Raw genomic sequence first — 20,851 nt, 5'->3', positions numbered from 1 at the left:
TTCTTAAACCTTGAAAGTTTCAAGATTGTGATAACTTTCTATGGCCTTTGCCTGTTAGAAGTGTCTACTCTATGATTCTTCTTTGTAAAGAATAAAGTATTTCTTAATGTGAAAAAAATGAGGGGCTTCAGAAGATAAAAAGAGAGATTAAGAAACAGTAAAGAAGAGAAAGAGTTATATGTTAGTTTTTGTCAACTAAACACAAACTACAGTCACCTGCGAAGAGATTCTCAACTAAGGTAAGGTCTGCACCAGACTTACCTGTGTATATATATCTGTGGGGCATTTAAAAAACTGTTTATTGGTGTAGGAGAGAATCACCTACTGTGGGTGGCACCATCCTCAGGCAAGTGCAGCTGGACTGTATAACAAAGTAGCTGAGTAAGCCAGAGGAAGCAAATCAGCAAGCAGTAAGGCTTAGAGTTTTCTTTCAGTTTCTGCCTCTAGGTTTGTTCATCTTGTCCTGACCTCCTTGCCCTCACCAATGAAACAAACCCTTCCCTACCCCAAGTTGGTTTTGGTCAGGGTTTTATCACAGCAACATAGAAACAAACTAGGACACCACCAAGCTTTGGCTTGACTACTGAAAAGGAGAAAACATGGGGAAAGTAAAACCGCTTCTTTTGGTATTCTTACATGCTGAGTTTTCTCAGGGGTCCAACAATATTCCAGGCCTTGAAAAGGTGCCTTGGTACCCAGTGCTAGCATGGCAGGCAGCTTCCCTGTACAATCCTGGCATGGTAGTCAGCTCCTCTGTGCAATCCTGACATGTTACCGGGCTTCTCTGCGCAGTCTCTTTCCTTCTTCTGTTTCTGCCACTTTGTTTAGAAGTTATTGTCACATGCTTACTCTTTGAAATTAGTTTCCCAAGATTTTGAAAAAAAAAAAAAAGCAAACAGTGCAGAAAGCAAGGTGCAGAATGAGTATGTTTAAGGAAGAATGGCTTCTTTAATCTCCATGCAGTAGGCAGAAAGCAGTCTTTGATGTCAGGAAGATGTGGTCTAAAGACCATCTCTGTTTGGAAAAGACTGTGGATAACTTTCTCTTTTTTTCCTTTTCTTATTGGATATTTTATTTATTTACATTTCAGATAACTTTCTATTTCTCTGTACTTTATACCTGTGTCTGGTCTTTGTTGAAACAACCCCTGCTGCTTTTGAGAACATAAAGCTCCTGATTTTCTTTTCCTTTCTCCTAACTGTTCATTTTATCACCCTAAAAGAGGTCATCTCTAGGTTCAATTGTGTGGCTCTTTTATATTTCAGAGTACAATCTGTTTCTCTCTGTGTCTCTCTGTGTCTCTCACTGTCTTTTGCTTTCCTGCTATGTCTCACTTTCTCACTCTGACAACCCAATTTGATGACTTTAATAATTACTCTTGTTCAGATGTCCAAAGGATTTTTCTCTCAAGCTTCCATTATTGTTTCTAATGCCAGAATCAATGTTCATGATTTTTTACTTTCCCAGCTTCAATTTTATAATATATACTCCAAAGAGAAGACAGAATGTTGGAGGGTATGTTGTAGCTGATAGACATAAAAGCAACTCTAATGGTCTACTCATAGTTAGTTTAGAAACTTATTTTTCCTCTTTTTAGGTTATTATTTTCATGGACACAGAGAATTTTAAGTCATAAAAATCTCTTCCAAATTTAACAAGGTGCTCTAAACCTTAAAGTAGAGAACTACCAAAGCATTGCATGTTTCCTGGACATCGGCAGAGTTGATTCCTACAATGAGTGTTTTAGGAGTTTTCTAAAATTAGAAGTTATTAACATTGCTTATTAAAATTATTTTTCATAGTGTATATTCTGATCATGAATTTTCTTCCCTCATTCCTTCCCAGATTCTTTCATCTTCTCTATGACCCAATTCTAGAATCTTTCTCTCTCCCTAGAAATCAAACAGACTAATAAAACAAAAAAACCAAAAAAAAAAAAAAAAACCAAACCCAGAATAAAACAAACAGACAAACAGAGGAAAAAGAAAAAGAATACAAAGTAAGAGAGAAGAGAAAGAGCATGAGAGAAACACACACACACACACACACACACACACACACACACCACAAACACAAAGCCTCTAAAACCACAAAATTGGATACCATAATAGATAAGCTAACATAAGGTTAAAATTGCTAAACAAAGCATTATTGAACAAAAACACCTGCGAAAATACTACTTGATTTTTTATTGGCCATTTACTGCTGTGTTTAGCGTCTCCCTTAAGTGTGATTATGTACCAGTGATATTCCCTTGAAGAAAACTAATTTTTCCTTTATGTGTGGTTGTCAGAGACAGCTTCTGTGTTAGGAATGGGGGTCTGTATCCTCTTCCCTTTTCAGCTCTGTGACCCCATGTTTCTTAGTCCTGTGCAGGGCATGTGCATAATGCCAAAGCCTTTGAGTCTACACGTGCATCAGACCTGCTGTGTCTGGAAGGCAGTGTGTTCAATCTCCTCTGGCTCTTAAAATCTTTTTGCCTCTTTTTCCACATAGACTTCAACAACATTTATTTTTCATTATGTATTAAGGAATGAGACTCTCTCTCCTGGTTAATTCAAGCATCAAATTACATACCAGGGTGCTAATAAATGCTTTAAAATGTCGTGCTCAATCTTTGATCATGGCAAAGCTGATAAAAATTATATTTTGAGGTTGAAAAGATGTGTCAGTACTTAAAAAGACTTGTTACTCTGCAGAGTGTCTGGGTTCCATTCCATGCACTCACATGGCAAATTACACCTGTCAGTAGCTCCTGTTCCTTAGGATTCAATGCCCTTTTCTATCTTCTGCAGACACTGCCTGCATGTGGTACACATACATATAAGTATGCCAAACCCACATACACAAAGCCATGCTAGGAAGATTCTATGTTTCTTGATAGCCACGTCTATGGGTTTTACATTTTACCCTGTGTTGTTTCTTTATAAAATTAAAGGGACCTTGCAAACTACTGTTAGGTTATTTATGTTATGCAAAATAGCATATGTTATAATTTTTATAAAGATGTATTTATTTAACTAGAAGAGTTTTCTTTCCTTAATTTTATGGAGGAATAACACAGGGTAAAATGTGGAACCTACAGACGTGGCTAACATGAAGACTAAAATCCTACTAACATGGCTCGTGTGTATGTGCTTACACGATAGTTTTTAGTCTTCTCAAGATTTTCTTAAAGTCTGTTCTTAGTATTATCTGTCTTGACAGAAATGAAAGATCCTCAACTATGATCTAAGAGTTCACGTAGTAAAAAAAAATATGGGATAAAGAAAAAGAAAGCTGATAGAGCTGCAAGAATAATGCCTGAATATAACTGCTCCATGGGCGACAGTCATTCCTCTGTACATCTCCAGACCTCCTTCTGCACTTCCAGCTGCATGAGAGCCCATTGCTAGCCTCAGAAGCTTCCTGTTGGTGTTAAAGATTTACAAAATTAGGAGATTGTTTGTATTTATATATTTTTTTCACAGCTTAATTTTGAAATTTCTTACTCTTTCATCAGCAGGTGATTAAGGTCATGTTTCAACTAATTTATTTGATATATTTATATGCTTGCCCTGGAGGCATTTCTGAGTGTTGATATACTTTAAGTTATGTTTTATAAAAGTGTTTTTTCCCAAAGATTTCTCTTTAAAAGGATTCTAGATGTTTTCCAACTAACATTCTATATTTTACTTCTCCTTACTTCAATCATCATTAATTCATTTTCATATGTTAGCTGCCCTATTTCTGTTTAAGGTTCACCTATTCTTCTTTTTAAAAATGTGGACACAATATATTTTATATCTTAATTTACCTTGTAGTTTTTAAAAGGATAATTTTCACAGGCAAAACATTTCATAGAATTTCCTACTGCAAGCTTCCAGTCCTCCTTCCATTCCTACCACCTCTCTCTTTATTTCTTTGTGTGTGTATGTATTTGCCTATGAAGGATGTCGGGTTTTTGTTAGTGTGTAAAAAAAAAATTGCAAGGCAAATGTTGTCCTTAAACATTTATCAAGTTTAGGCAACTGCTTCCTAGAGAGAATTATGGACATTTTGAAAATCTGTTTTTGTTTTACATTTGACCTGTAAGAAAGCTAATTCTCAGATCTTACTAGAATCTGAGCAACTAAGAAGAACCCTTCTCTAGAACACCCACAGTGTCGCCCTTCTCTAGAACACCCACAGTGTCGCACAATTCCTGTCCCCTGATGCTGAGAATCTGCCACAGTTAAGGAGGAGGCTTAATCTAATTCATAAAGTGTGTGTTACTAACACTTTGGTGTTATTCAGGGAGGCTTCCTTTTGAAAAAAACTTCACAAAATTTCAGAGGAGAAAAGCTTCCCCAGAGCAGCTTGGAGGGGAAATGCATTTGGTTATTCTATTTGCCTTTAAAGGATACTCTATCCCTTTGCTTACTTTGGCATCATTGATGACATTGGTTATTAACACAGAAAAATTTTAAAAAATCTATTAGGGGCACTTTATTAGACAGATGAATGACTGTGACATTATTTCCCTGGAATTTTGTAGTAGGATATAGTTTTCCTTAATTTATTTCATTTCATTTTATTATTTTATTTATTTTTCTCACATACAAGGAATCCTGACCATAGCCTTCCATCCCTACCTTCCTCCTACCCTCCCCCACCTCCATTTTCCCCATATTCACTGCTCTGTCATTTCCTTCAGAAAAAGAGTAGGTCTTCCAGTGATATCAACAGAACTTGGCATAACAAGTTGCAGTAAGAATAGGCATATACCCTCATATCAAGTCTGAATGAGGCAATCCAGTAGGAGAAAATGTATCCCTTGAGCAGATCAAAGAGTTGGAAACTTTCCTCACATTGTAAGGAGTCCTACAAAACCACCAAGCTAAACAACCACAGCATGTATGCATAGGGATTAGTGCAGACCCATGCAGGCTAGGTGGTTGCAGCTTCAGTCTCTATGAGTCCTGTCAACCCTAATTAATCCATAGATTCAAGAATCTATGGACCATGTTCTCCTTGTGTCTCCAACCCCTCTGGCTCTTGCAATCCCTCCTCCCCATCTTCAGTAGAGTTTCCTAAATTCACATAATGATTGGCTTTGTGTCTCTATATCTGTCCTACAAGCCACTAGAGGAAGCTTCTATGATAATGATTGGGCTAGGTACCAATCTTACGAGTATAACACAATATCATTAGAAATTATTTCATTGAAATATTATATTTGTTTATTTGCTTTGTGTTTGGTTCAACCCTGAGTCATTCAGCTTCTGAATCCTGGCTGTCTATAACAGTGTCAGGCACAGGCTACCTCTCATGGTGTGAACGCAAGTTAGACCAGTTGTTGGTTGGCCACTCTCCCAAGCTCTGTGCAACCACTCTCCCAGCACATCATGCAGGCAAGATAGGTTGTATATCATAGATTTTGTGGTGGGGTTGGTGTGTCGAATCCACTGCTGAGAGCCTAACCTGATTACAGAGCTTCTTCAGGATCTACATCCTCTCTTACTAGGAGTCCTTCTTAAGGCCAACCTCATAGGTTCCAGGAAGTTTCACTGCACTAGGTTTCCATTTTGCCTCCTAAATGGCTGCCTATATATTGTCTCTTCTTATACTCTCTCCCCGTGTTTCTCCCTCCCTCACCTGAACCCTCCTATTTTCAGCCCACACCTTCTCCCTTGTCTACCCAGAAAGTATATTTTATTTCACTTTTCCAGGGAGATCCATGTGTTCCCCCCTAGACCTCTATTCTTTATCTAACTCTTCTAAATCTGTTGATTGAAGTGTGATTACCCTTTACTTAACAGATAACATTCACTTATGAGTGAGTACACAGCATGTCTATATTTCTGGGTCTGGATTGCCTTGCCCAGGATGACTTTTTTTCACGTAGATCCATCCATTTGCCTACCATGTTCATGATGTCATTTTTTCTAATAACTGACGAATACCTTATTGTGTGATTATACATATTTTTAAATTTATTCTTCAGTTAAGGAGTTGTTTCTAGTTTCAGGCTATAAATAAAGCTGCCACAAACATAGTTGAGTAAATTTCCTCATGATAGGATGTAGCGTCCTTTCTGTATATGCCCAAGAATAATATAGTTAGGTTTTGAGGTAAATTGATTTTCAATATTCTGATCAATCATCATATTGATTTCCATAGTGGCTGTATGAGTTTGCACTCCCACCAGCAATTGAGGAGGGTTTCCCTTGCTCTTAGTCATTCTGAAAAGTGTAAGATAGATTCTTGAAAGTAGTTATGATTTTCAATTCTCTGATGGCTAAGGATGTTGAATTTTTTAAAGTGTTCCTCAGCCACTCCTCTAATGAGAATTCTCTGTTTGGATCTGTACCCCATTTTTGAATTTGATTGTTTGATTTGTTGATGTTTAGTTTATTAAGTTCTTTATATATTTTGGATATTAGTCTTCTATCAGATGTGAAGTCAGTGAAAATCTTTTCTTATTCTGTAGACTGCTATTTGTCCTTTTGGCAGTATCTTTTGCCTTACAACATCTTTGCAGCTTCTGGAGATCCCATTTATTAATTGTCAGTCTTAGCGCTTGTTCTATCATGTGTTCTGTTTATGAAATTATCTCTAGTGCCAACACATTCAAATCTAGTCCCTACTTTCTCTTCTATCTTGTTTAGTGTGTCTGTTTATATGTTGTGGTCTTGATCCCTTGGACTCATTTTTGTGCAGGGCGATAAAAATGGATTTCTTTGCATTCTTCTACATGCAGATATTTAGTTATACCAGCACCATTTGTTGAAGGTTTGTTCTATTGTGTATTTCTGGTTTCTTTATAAAAATTAGGTGTCCATAGATATGTGGATTTATGTCTGGTCTTCACTTTGATTCCATTGATCAATGTATCTGTTTTTATGCCAATGTCATGCAATTTTTATTACTATACCATTGTAGTATAAATTGAAAGCATGGATAGTAGTACCTTTGAAAATCCTTTTATTGTTCAGAATTGTTTTAAATATCCTGGCTTTTTGGTTTTCAATATGAAATAAAGTATTGTTCAAATTGGAAAGGAAGAAGAAAAGGTATCATTATTTGCAGATGATACAATAGCATGCATTAGAGACCCCAAAATTCCACCAGGGAATTCCTATAGCTGAAAAAAACCTTCAGATATGTTGCTTGTTACAAGATTAAATAAAAAATAATAGCCTTTCTATAAATGTCAAGTAAATTGAGAGAGAAATCAAAGAAACAACACATTTCATAGTAGCCACAAACAATATAGAATATCTTGGGTTAATCTTAACCAAGTAAGTAAGACTTGTATGAAAATATCTTTAATTTTTTGAAGAAAAAAATTGTAGACAACGTTGGAAGATTTCCTATGCTCAAGGATTGTAAGGATTAACCTAGTAAAACTGACCATTCTATCAAAAGCTATCTACAGAGTCAGTGTACTCCCCATCAAAATTTCAACACACTTATTTACAGACATTGGTAGGATCTAGTTTTCAACTAAATACTACATGCTTTTGTTTGGTAAAGTATGGAGTAAAACAGAAGTGTATACACACACACACACACACATGCACACACACATACATATACAATTTTCTTTTACTTTAAAAGAGTGTAGGGTTTTGCTCAAATTTGTCAATTGTGTCTCTTTTCAATCTACTGTTTAAAACATTTTTTCAATATTATATTATACTCAAAGTTCTTAACACTGGAGATTGTTTTGACTCAGTGAATGCACCGATGTATAAACTTTTTCCTCAAGGTCTCACTTTCACATGCTTTAAGGTACTATGCTACTGGAAAAAAGTAATTATCAATCTCTCTTAGCTTGGAATCCTGGGAGCTACAAAAATAACTAGAGAGAGAAGGCATGGCAACCAATTCAGTAGTAGCATAAATGTCATGAGAGTAACCAGCAATGTTGGGGGTCAGGTTAAGGCCCATTCCAAAAGATGCAACAGATGCCTGGCACCATTATCAGGCAAAGAATGTATGGCTAGACAGAAAATACACAGTAGGAGAAAGCCTACTACTATTATTCTGTTAATTAAACAGCATATTAAACCACTTGTAATAAATTACCGTTACATTATCCGTTGATTAGTACACTTATCAACTCTTATCAGAGAAACTTCTGTTTGTAGTAAATTTTGATCAACACAGAGACTCCCAACTGACCAAGATGCAGAAAATAAAAGAATATAGATTGCTCATCTCTAAAAAGAACATATGTACCATCTCCCTCCTCAAAAGGCTTAGGGATCATTGCAGAAGATGGGGGAAGAATGAATGGGAAAGCCAGTGGCACTAGATAACTACAAGGAAACCATCTTTGCTAGACTTAGAAAAGTATTTGCAACCATGAGCTCATAGCAGTGTGACAACATGCATAAGATCTCTATAAGCCCCAGTCATACCAAATCCTAGCATGGAGAAGGAAGTCGGGTATGAAATCCATCCCTCATACAAAGCTATTTACAACTAGCTATGTTTAACTGTGAAGGGAAGAAATGTCAGTTTTTCCAAAGAGTATTGCCACTGATTATTTAACCAAGCTCAAGTGGGAGGCCACACGTCCATGGATAGTTAGACAGTACAAGTTGATTGGGGTGGTGATGAGAGGGGAAGGAAGGGTGGTAGAACTGGGAGATGATTGAGGAGGATAAATATGATCAAATACAGAAATAGAAGAAGGAGATGATTTAAGTATGTTTTATTTAAAATTAAGAAATTCTAAAAATATAAATACAAAGTTGTCGAAGAACTAATAGACTTTAATAAATAAATTAGAAAAATCAGAATTAGAAAAATCCTGTAGGGTCTCATTATGGGTAATTACTAATTAAATAATCAAATCTGCAAATGATGGGTTATTTTTTGCTCTGTTGTTTGCAACATTTTTCTTAGTATCTAAATTATGTTGAGTTCTTAGCACCTGAAATTGCCTTGACCCAGCTAATATCTTGTCATTCACTTTAGAATAAGCATTCTCTATTTTACATCTTAGTCCTGACTCTTATACTCATTTTATTTGACTTTACAACTTCTCATGGACCAGATGTAACCTTGTTATAACTTATTATGAACATTCGCATTGTATCTTAAAACTTTACAATGATTTTTCTGTTTAAAGTATTCTGTGGTGTTGTTAGAAATAAAATTCTTTTACCTAAGGCAATATGTAATTGAATTCATTGTTAACAATAGAACATTGATAGGCAAAACTATCTCCTGGCTCAAAAATAAAATAGATCATCAATTGTTTGATAAGGAAGGTAGGGAAAAATAGAACCTCCAGAGAAAAATGTTTTTCTTTTTGAAAAGAAAATTTATCCCCACGAAAGAATTGAATAGGAAAAAAAATCATTCTTATAGTGCCAATGTTTGAGTATAGAACTTCATTTTATTTTTATTGTTTAGTTTTTCCTTTTGTGTTGGACTTGGGGAAAAAAGGTTTTATACCCTTTGTGGAAATGAAGCAATAAGGAAGCCTGCTGAGCACTTCTAGCTTCTTGACAGCTTGTTGAGGAGTTGGAAAAGATACACAAATAATACATATAGCAACAAAAATATTATTAAGAGCAATGGAAAATGACAAGTTTTAGATACATTGCCCAGAGAGTCAGTAGGCCAAATGAGTTTCCTAAACAGGGGCTGGGATGGGGGGCTTATAGTGGGGAAACCAGGAAGGAGGACAACACTTGAAATGTAAACAAAATAACCAATAAAAAATGGGACAAATAAAAAATATCAATATCCAGTTATGAATAATAATAAGAGCACAAAAAGGAGATTCTACCTAAGTTCATACAAAAGACAATTTCCTCCTATTCATTGTTCCAAACCAGTCCAAATGAGATTGGCCTCCTTATTCCTATACCCATATTTATCTAAGAATATATTTAAGTAGAAATTATCCATGAAAGAGAATTGTTGATGGATGTTGGGTGGGGCAAAACTGCTTTTATTGTTCAGAGTCGGGTATATGTGTGTCTTGGGTCAGATGGGAGTCCTAGATTTATAGCTGCATTGCTAAGAGAGGGATTCATGTGAGTCTAGGTAAGAATCCTAGATTTCCAAGAGCATTGTTTGAAGAGTGGTGTGTGTTTACCCAAACCAGTTGGAGTTCTAAGGGCTGAGTCATTCCTTATGGTTGCCTACTCAAGCCCACCTATTTACTGCAGTTGTCCTGTAGTTCATACAACAAATGTGACCCCTGACATTTTCTATACTGAGAAGCAAAATGCGAGAAGCAAAGAAGATAAAAAGTCAAACCCCTGGAATAGATTTTGAGTTCCATTTACAAGAATATTAAGTAACAAAGGGACATTTTAATTATAATGTGTGTGCTGTATTATCCTTTTAAAGCTGATAACTTAAAGTTATGCTAATAAGACTCAGGTTCCATTAAATCAATTTCAAAACTGAAAGCTTGCTTAAATAGAATTCTTCATTAGTGATCATATAGTGTGCCTAATGTTTTTTATAGAGGAGCTAGGAGGAATGGAGGGAGGGGAAGATATAGGTGGAATATATTAAATGAGAGAATAAGAAAAATCTATTTTTAATTAAAAATAATAAAATGTTTCAGATTTTTAAAATTCTGGTTTTCTTCAAGTCCTTGAATTGCTTCATTGTCCAAGTGTGCTTCTATGGTCGGATTAGGTCATGGTTTTGCCATTAAGGGAAGAAATTATTTTCTAAAAGCTAAAATGGTCACAGAGTTCTAAATAATTTGCATACTTGAACACTCATTCTCTTATGGTTTGGATCTAAAATTGTTCTCAAAAGGTCTCTTGCTCAGACTAAGGAATGTGGTGACACTGACATTATATCTCAGCAATGATGATATTCATGAAGTGATTGGATCATGAAAATTCTGAACTCATCAATTGACCAGCTAGTTTATTGGTTTATATTTCGATGGAATAATGAAAAATAATAGGAACATGAAGATGGGAAGTATTTAAAGGGAGTGGACATTTCTTCCTGTCTTTCTTTCCTTTGTTATTTTCTTCCTCCTTTCTTTGCTTTCTTTCTTCCCTCCCTCCCTCCTTCCCTCCCTCCCTCCCTCCCTCCCTCCCTCCCTCCCTTTCTTCCTCCTTGCTCTCTTTGGATTATTCTGTCTCCTCCTTATCATCCTTATCATTATTCTCTTTCCCTTTTATCCCTCTTCCTTCTTCTGAGTACCACAAAGTCTCCAACTTTCTTACTAATGATGATCTAATTTGCCTCTGTCCCAGTGTGTTGGTATGAAAAGGAATGAGATTGTCACGACTCCAAGTTTTCAGGCTGTCGTGACATCTTAGGCAGCCCAAGAGCTAAACCACCATAAGTGTGGACATTTTTAGCATACAAATATCAAGAAATTCTTATCTGGATGCCATGTGCACAGCAAAGATAGATTCATTTGATGGATATTCTTAACATTTTGATTGTGAGCCTTAGCCTTTAATGAATGAACTATCTTTTCAGCTCAAGAGAATATACCTTTAAGACTAAATCATGAAAAGGATTTCAGGGGGCAAGCTGTTTTTTTGAGTCTATGGAGATTGCTTTTCAACCTTACACCTACTAAGATGGAAAGCTTATTCAGATATTTTGAATATTTGATCAAAGATACCATAACAATGATGACAAAAAATTTACTTTTGATATTTTATTTGCTAACTGTATGTGTTGTGAAAGAAATTTGACCTCAATAGTTCCCAAGAAAAATTTACTCTTAAACTACTATTATTAGACATTGACTTCCAAACAACATAGCACTAAAAGCAGAGAAGAAAAAACAAATTTCATCAACAATTTTTGGGAGACAGATTGCATCTCTGGGGGTGTTATAGAATTAATTTGAGGGGAAATATTTTAATATTCATTTTCAAGTGGGAAGTTAACATGATAGCCTAGTACATATTAATACTAGTGACTCAGATTATTCTCTGAATGAGGTTTACTTGGAGTTGATTGTAATATCAAATCCAATCAAGTAGAAATTGGCATATATGGCTTTGTTATATTAGCTTAAATAAATTAATGTCACAAAATCTAGTGCATAAAATCTTTGAATCCAGTGTTTTTATTTGGTTCTAGGTAAATTTTTCAAGTAAACAGGAAAGGACAGGAGAAGCAGCAAAATGAGAAAAAATGAGCTTCGCATTTTAAGTTGTCCTTAATCTTGACCTAATCAATGATTCTAATAAGGGATACCAATATAAATTATATCAGATTGGAATTTGATATGCTATGTCCTGGGAAAAGAAGAAAGGAAGAAAAGCTTTGATGGCAAAGGGGTTCCTTTCTGCTAATGGAGGTAATAGCTCACTCATCAAGGAAATAAAAACAGGCTGTTTCATATTCAGCACTCTTTATATATATATAGCAAATAAAGAGGATATAAATTATGCTGTTCATGGTTAACAAGAATACTGCTGATTTGTTACATTATTTACATCAAAAGCAAAACCAGCACGAAGCCTTTTTGCCCCGAGGGAGTTTTTCAGGCATCGAGGGAGCTGATAGTAGATCTGATTCCACAGAAATTCTTGCCCTTGGATTAAAAATGCTCTTATTACATACCTAATCATAGTTCTGTAAGAGCCAGTAAATAAAGTGAGACGAAAAGGGCAAAACCATAGTCTAGTCACCAATTTTACCATGTTTCTTGGCTTTTAAGTGTTACTGTAGACAAGATATATAGTGTTTGTGATAGAGAACTTGTTCAGACTCTCAGATTTAACTCTTTTTAAGTCGTTATTGATCAGGAAGGTTACTAGGCATGTGTGCTCCACATTCGACTCACTTCAGCACCTTAAAAATTATATGAAAACCAGTCTAAGCATTGACAAGGACAATGCAAGTCAAAATGTAAGCAGACAGGTTTTGTTTTTTTTCACAAAATAAAAGATTAGATGGGAAAGTTGAAAATTAAAACCTTCAAATATAGATGATGCTGACAATGAAGTATCTTGAAGTTCACTCCAAACTCAGATAACAAAAGCTGACAGTGGGAAGAAATCAAGAGCAAATGTTGGGAGTCTAAAAGTTTATCTAGACTTCAATTCTTGTGTTTCTCTCTCTCTCTCTCTCTCTCTCTCTCTCTCTCTCTCTCTCTCTCTCTCTCTCTCTCTCTCCTCTCTCTTTCAGTGCCAGACAGAAGAAGTGTCATCTATAATGAGCCTGAGAAGATAGAAAGTAGAACTTAAATTGTTATGTGTTATCAAGGTAATCTAGTCTACAAGCTTCGGGAGGGAATTACAACCACAACAGAAGGCAAGGTAATTTTACATACTCCATAACTTCTATTGCCAAAGAAAAATAACTCTGTCATGGCTCCCTCCTTTAGAAATTTACCTAATTGGGGCAATATGGAAAGAAAAGAGAAGACATACACAAACACATATATGGAAAAGCTGGAATTAGGTGAGCCATATATTCTGATGGAAATACAGGAGCCCTGAAACTTCTCAAACTTAGCCAATTTATTACATATATCTAAATAAAAGAAGTGGATTAATTGCAAACAACAGAAGAAGCAGACATGTTTACCTAATGTTGGTCTCTATAGGAAGTAATTTTAGGCTGGAAATATAAAGGAAAAGGAAGCTACAGTTGATATTCTGTGTACGTCATCAGCAGCCACAAAGGGACTAAGAGATATCTGGCTTTGTCATTTCCATAACTCTGAAGTATTGGGATATTTGACGGGGGCTACCTTCATATAAACAATAAAAATTCACTCAAAATTTCCTTTACACCTCAAAAGATCTTAAGTTCAAAGTTTGTAGTAATAGATATCAAAAAGTAAATATGAGTTACAAAGAAGGCAACCAATAATTACCAGCCATTGAGGAAAACCAACATAGAAAAGTCAGGCAACAAACTTAGCAATAGAACTGCAACTTGAAAGACAGAGTGAGGCAAAATGAGAGAAAGCTCCAAAATACGATTGTTAGACATACAAAGATTACATCTTCTTCATAGCACAGAGGAAAAGGGTGACAAAAAATGATCTTCAACCTATGAAGATTAAGATATAAACAATACAAGGGATGAGTTTAGATGAACAGAGACTGTATCTACCTAAAGAACAAAAGGAGATTTGTCTCAGATCACAATATATACTGGGCATATACCCAGAAGATGCTCCAACATATAACAAGGACATATGCTCCAATATGTTCATAGCAGCCTTATTTATAATAGCCAGAAGCTGAAAAGAACCCAGATGTCCTTAATCAGAGGAATGGATACAAAAAAATGTGGTACATTTACACAATGGAGTATTACTCAGCTATTAAAAACAATGAATTCATAAAATTCTTAGGTAAATGGATGGAACTAGAAAATATCATCTTGAGTGAGGTAACCTAATCACAAAAGAATACACATGGTATTTACTCATTGATAAGTAGGTATTAGCCCAAAAGCTTAAAATAGACAAGATTCAACTCACAGACCACATGAAGCTCATGAAGAAGGAAGAACAAGTGTGGATGCTTCAGTCCTACTTAGAAGGAGTAACAAAATACTCAAGGGAGCAAATATAGAGACAGGGTATGGGACAGAAACTGCAGGAGGGGCTGTCTGGAGACCATTCCACCTGGGCATCCATCCCATATACAGTCACCAAAGGTAGATGCTGATGTGGATGTCAGGAAGTGCATGCTGACAGGAGCCTGATATAGGTCTCCTTAGAGGTCTGCCAGAGTCTGACATATTCAGAGGCCGATGCTCACAGCTAACCACTGATCTGATCAAGGGGTTTCCAATGGAGAAGTTAGAGAGAAGACTGAAGGAGCTGAAAGGGTTGGTGGCCCCATGAGGAGAGCAACAATACCAACCAACCAGAGCTCCCTAGGGTCTAAACCACCAGCCTGGGAGCACATAGGGAAGGTCCTGTGACCTCAGCTGTATATGTAGGTGAGGATAGCCTTGTCGAGCATAGGTGGTAGAGGAGATCTTTGGTCCCATGAAGGCTGGACCTCAAGTAGGGGGGAATTCGAGGGTAGGGAGGTGGAAGGGGGAGTAGGAGGTGGGGGGACATCCTCATAGAAGCAGGAGGAGGGACGATGAGACAGGAGGTTCCTGGGTGGTGGGGGGAATGGGGTAAGAGGATAAAATCTGAAATGTAAATATAATAACCAAAAAAGAGTAAGTCAATAAACCTATATATTCTCACCCTACAATAAAAAAGAATTTTATTACTAATTGACAATTAATATAATAAAATGTTAATGAAATAATCAGGAGGATTCACAAACAAATACAGCGAAGTGTGTGTGTGTGTGTGTGTGTGTGTTTGTATGTGTGTTTGGTGGCATGTGGTTGGGCTATCAGAAACAATTATAAATGAAAGAAAATGAGGGCTAACATAATTCTAAAAGCAATTTATGAATAAGATAGACTTTAGAAGTTTCCTAGGAAAGTGCTATGATAAATACATTTGTTATACAATAGTGTTGAAAGAAATATTGCAGCTAAATGTCGATTCTGAGAAGTCCTACCTTCTACCTTCTCAGAACTTCTTAGAACACAGAAGTAGGCAAATAAAGTAGGGTATAACTGGATATGAAATGACCAACCAGACTAACTGAATAAGGACAAGACTCTAGGAAAGACAGTGAAGCCAGTCTCCAGTAGCTCTGGCTTCCATGTCTTCATCTTACCACTAGACACTTGCATAACACATGCTAACTCTATTGCTTTTCACATACTCTTGAGTCTAATTATAACAAACTCAATTGCAATATTTAATAATTAAGGGCAAAGGCAGCTTTTTAAAAGCCTCCATCTATTTTGGGAAGAAGACCACCCCTAACACACAGAGCTAAATATGAGATAACCTAGGCATAGCTTGTCAACTATGATCATCGTTAACCTCCATTAACCAATAAAGACAAGGGTCCAAACTACAAACTGCTTTCATAAATAAAAGAACAGAGAGAGCATGGTGCAATTAGTGGCTAGCAGACCTAGCCAGGGCTAACAACTAGAAAGCCAAATTAAGATCAAGAAAGAACCAACAGGGGAGAGCATAGAGTAGCATCACTCTTCTCAATTGACAAGCAACATACAATTGTCTCCCTGATTGGGCCATGGGGACATTACCAACGTATGTGTGCCCCCAAATGGTTCAGACTGCCATATGCCTAAGAAAGCTCTTCACTTTCAATCGAAACTACTTGTCCTTATGAAAATAATGAAAAGTCAACTGATGGGTAATTAATAATAGATTAAAATTGTACAAAGTCATCACTGTGCTTCACATTTCAGAGTGCTATAAGTATTATGATGACAAAACCGAGAAAGAAATATTTATGTTATATATTATATAAACTACTAAAAGTGAAACAAAGTTTAAAAAATGTGAGCAGTCTGTGAGGTCAAGGAAGAAGATGAGAATGAATGGAAGTAAAGAAAATAAAATAAGCCAGAAGAATTTAGTACAAAAATTTGATAGTAAAACTAGATTCATGCATTAATCTATTAAGTGTCAAAAACATTACTAAAATGAAACATATGGCATAAATTTTGTGCATTAGTGTGGTGATTTGAATAGCAATGCCCCCCCCCTCATGTGTTTGAATGCTTGGTCCACAGGGAGTGGCACTATTAGGAGGTGTGGCCTTGTTGGAGTAGGTGTGCCATTGTTGGAAGAAGTGTGTTACCTTCACTTCCTGATGTCTGATGCAGATCTTGCCATGACAATAATCAACTAATGCTTTGGACTATAAGCCAATCCTAATTAAATGTTTATTTTTAATAAAAGTTACTTTGGTCATAATGTCTCTTCACAGAAATAAAATATGAAGAAAACTATAAACACAAACATTTAAGAAATAAAAACAGAAGAAACTTATTTTTAAAAACATTTAAAAATATTAGCAAATATTATGCTGGATTTTGTGATGAATTGGTGAGAAGCAGAAATAGGAGGATCATGAATTGGAAACTAAGCTGAACTGCATAATGAGATATTATCTCTATAGAGGAATTATAATCCTGCAACTGGCAAGGAATCTCATTCAAAAATCTTCTAGGTCTGTGTGATGCAGCTAGAATGATCCACCTTTAATCCCTTGGGCTAGAATATAGACAGGCATTTAGCTCACACCTTTAATCCCAAACAATAAGGTTAAGTTAGTTTGTAGAAGGAAACAGCTGTGTTTGAAAGTGATTTCTAATGGAGTGACAGACAAAATGATGAATCAGAGAAAGTTTTGGCAGAGTGATCCAGGGAAAGGATACACCCAACTCTCACCAGAACAGACAGGAAAGAGGTGACTTAAGGGAGCAGTGGAGAAAGAGAGAGAGAGAGAGAGAGAGAGAGAGAGAGAGAGAGAGAGAGAGAGAGAGAGAGAGAGTTTTACCAGGATAGATCTACAGAGACAGGTTGCAGAGAGCATGAGCTAGACACGAGTGATGACAGAATGAGCCAGAGAATGAGAAGGAGCCAGAAGATTGGAACATATTGTCAAAATTGTTATGAGGCCAAACAGAAGAATTCAATGAGAATCCAAGACAATTCAGATTGTGTCAATCAACGTGGAAGATTAGATTGTACAGAGGCTACAAGCTTACAGGCCTAGGCCTATGTATAAATAGTACAGAGAAAGGAAAGCTCTGGGCCTATCCTAAGCTCTGGATTTGCACAGCTTGAGTATGGCTCTTTATCTCATCCCATCTGAGGAAATAAAAGTGATATTTACATATTAAAAAAAACAAAATCCAAACCTAAAGAGCTAAAAAAATACTATATGTTTAAGACAAAACTTTATGTTTAAGACAAAACTTTTTTTGTAAAATTATTAAACAAAAAATAGAAATTATGAATTCAAGTGTACAATGAACATATAGCAATCATGAACTTATAATAAATAAAACATATAATTAAAACTATAATGATGGCTGCCCCAGTACAGCGTCGTGCTCACGTCTGTCCTTAACGCTCTCTTCAGTGTCTACAGAACCCTTTCTTTCCTTCGTAGCGAGCCGACTCCCAGAAGTTCACCACGTCCATTGTCAAGATCCATGCCAGAGAGATCTTTGATTCCGGTGGGAATCCCACTGTTGAAGTGGGTCTGTACACCACAAAAGGTTTCTTCTGAGCTGCGGTGCCCAGTGGTGCGTCCACTGGCATCTACGAGGCCCTAGAACTCTGAGACAATGATAAGACCCGCTTCGTGTGGAAGGTGTCTCACAGGCTGTTGATCACATCAATAACACTCTTGTGCCGGCTCTGGTTATCAAGAAAGTGAATGTCGTGGAGCAGGAGAAGATTGACCAGCTGATGATCGAGATGGACCGCACTGAGAATAAATCTAAATTTGGTGCAAATGCCATCCTAAGAGTGTCCCTGGCTGTCTGCAAAGCTGGTGCCGTGGAAAAGGGTGTGCCCTGTTACGGTCACATTGCTAACTTGGTCGGCAACCCTGAGGTCATCCTGCCTGCTGGTCCAGTCCCAGCTTTCAATGTGATCAATGACGGTTTTCATTCTGGCAACAAGCTGGCCATGCAAGAGTTCATGATCCTGCCTGTGAGGGCATCCTCTTTACGGAAAGCCATGCGCATTGGAGCAGAGGTTTCTTCACAACCTGAAGAACATCATCAAGGAGAAGTACGGGAAGGACGCTACCAATGTGGGTGATGAGGGCGGATTCGCGCCAAATATTCTGGAGAACAAAGAAGCCCTGGAGCTGCTCAAGACTGCAATTGCAAAGGCCGGCTACACAGGCTGTCATCAGCATGGATGTGGTGTGGTTGCCTCCAAGTTCTACAGGTCTGGCAAGTATGACCTGGACTTCAAGTCTCCAGATGACCCCAGCAGGTACGTCACACCCGGCCAGCTGGCGGACCTGTACAAGTCCTTCATCCAGGACTACCCAGTGGTGTCCATTGAAGACCCCTTTGACCTGGACGACTGGGATGCTTGACAGAAGTTCACAGCTAATGCAGGCATCCAGGTGGTGGGCGAAGACCTCACAGTGACCAACCCTAAGCGAATTGCCAAGGCTGCAGGTGAGAAGTCCTGCAATACCTTCTGCTCAAAGTGAACCAGATCAGCTCAGTGACTGAGTCTCTGAAGGCATGTAAACTTGCACAGTCCAATGGCTGGGGTGTCATGGTGTCCAACCGATCTGGGGAGACTGAGGACACTTTCATTGATGACCTGGTGGTGGGGCTGTGCACTGGGCAGATCAAGACTGGTGCCCCTTGCCGATCTGAGCACCTGGCCAAGTACAATGATATCCATAGAATTGAGAAAGAGCTGGGCAGCAAAGCCAAGTTTGCTGGGAGGTCCTTCAGGAACTCTATGGCCAAGTAAAGCATAGACTGGAGATCCTGGAGTCACCAGCTGCTTAGGTCCTCTGTCCCTGATGTCATCCAAGCGGCTCAAGGCCGGCCAGTGCTTGCCCCTCTCCTGTCACTGCTTCCTTAGACATCCACACCTGACCACCTGGAGCCCTGCTGGAGAACCCAGCTTTGCAATCATGTGATTGGTCTGAATCATTGTTTTTGTCACCTGACTTCCCAGCTAGTGTCTGGCGCCCTCAGAACTCCAGTATAATCTCTAGGGTGCCCACCATCAAGACTCCCCCAGTGGTTTACATGCAAAAATAAAAGTCGCAGAAGCCCATGGGGGAAAAAAAACTATAATGATAACAGTCTTTTTGTATAGAAAGAATTTTACAATTCCTAAAAAACTGTTTGTGGTGTAAATCTAAGAATTTAGACCAGTCCATTCAATTTTCTCCAAAAGCAATTCTTTAATGACAGTGCAATGGACTCTATCTACATAATTTACTGGGCCACAAGAAGTAAGAGAAAAATTCACAAATAATACCTTAAGTGAAAATTGATTACAAAATCAATTGTGAGATGAAGGTAAATCATTTAATCAAAAGAAGTTTATGGCTTTTAACACATACTATAGAAAAGAATCATCTGTAAATCAATTTTTGGTAAGCTACCTTAAAGAAAGTAATGAGTAGCTGATTAAATTTTTAAAATGTAAAGATTTAAGGATAAATGTCAACCTAGTTTTAAAAAAAAAACAAAAACTATCAAAATGCCCATGAAAGAAATGATGTCACATATTTTCAAGATCAAAACACAAAGAAGACAAGTATAAGGGCACTGATTACAGGCTCACATATCTGCAGTTCTACGAATTGGAAGCCAGTAGCAGAAAGATCACATGGAGTGGGCTTTCAATAATTGAGAAGGCTTGTCAACACTTGAGACAACAGTGCTAGGTAGCTCCTGTTCCAAGTAATGGTTTCATGAACAGCTTCACTTAGTAAACATTCATAAAACTGAACACCTGTGCACTCACTGTAATGTGCTGTGCTTTAAAGCTGCTTGTCATTTTCCTGTTCATGTAAAGCAGTCAAGTTAAAAATATTTTGGTAGGATTTAATTCACAATAGTGACAAAACAGTAAGATATACACCATTAAAGCTAATGTTCTGTGTACACAGCATGGCAAGGACAATAAAAATATATTGAGTTATGGAAAATAAAACATGAGTCAGTGGGCATATCCACAGTTTTGACAAAGGATGGAGTTATTGGTATGCGGATATAATTTTAAATGCTGGGTATAGTCCCTTTTCTATGTGGATGGAAATCATGAGCAGACAAGAACACACATGTAGTGTTGAGCGTTATCTGAGCTCTGATGACAGACTCAGAGACTCATACTTCAGGCCCTGAGAATTCAAGACTAAACATTGCAGTCCTGAGAAACAGACTTCTCAGTGGGGATGCTTAGTTGTCTAGCAGTCCAGCACTTGGCAGCTGGAGAAATGTTTGGTCGTAAGCAGCAACAAGTGACAGAGGTTGGCAGCTATCTGTGTGGGGGTTACGGCTCTTGAGCCCT

At 37.3% G+C, this 20,851-nt stretch overlaps 1 pseudogene; it reads left to right on the top strand.

Annotated features, from left to right (window-relative positions):
• Positions 1-18,214: 18,214 nt before the first annotated feature.
• LOC117693621 (alpha-enolase pseudogene) lies at positions 18,215-19,294 on the top strand (annotated as a pseudogene).
• Positions 19,295-20,851: the final 1,557 nt, after the last annotated feature.

The sequence above is a fragment of the Arvicanthis niloticus genome, chromosome 21, assembly GCF_011762505.2.
Source record: "Arvicanthis niloticus isolate mArvNil1 chromosome 21, mArvNil1.pat.X, whole genome shotgun sequence".
NCBI lineage: Eukaryota > Metazoa > Chordata > Mammalia > Rodentia > Muridae > Arvicanthis > Arvicanthis niloticus.
Note: the sequence above shows the minus strand (reverse complement) of the source record. Positions and strands in the feature narration are given on the sequence as shown.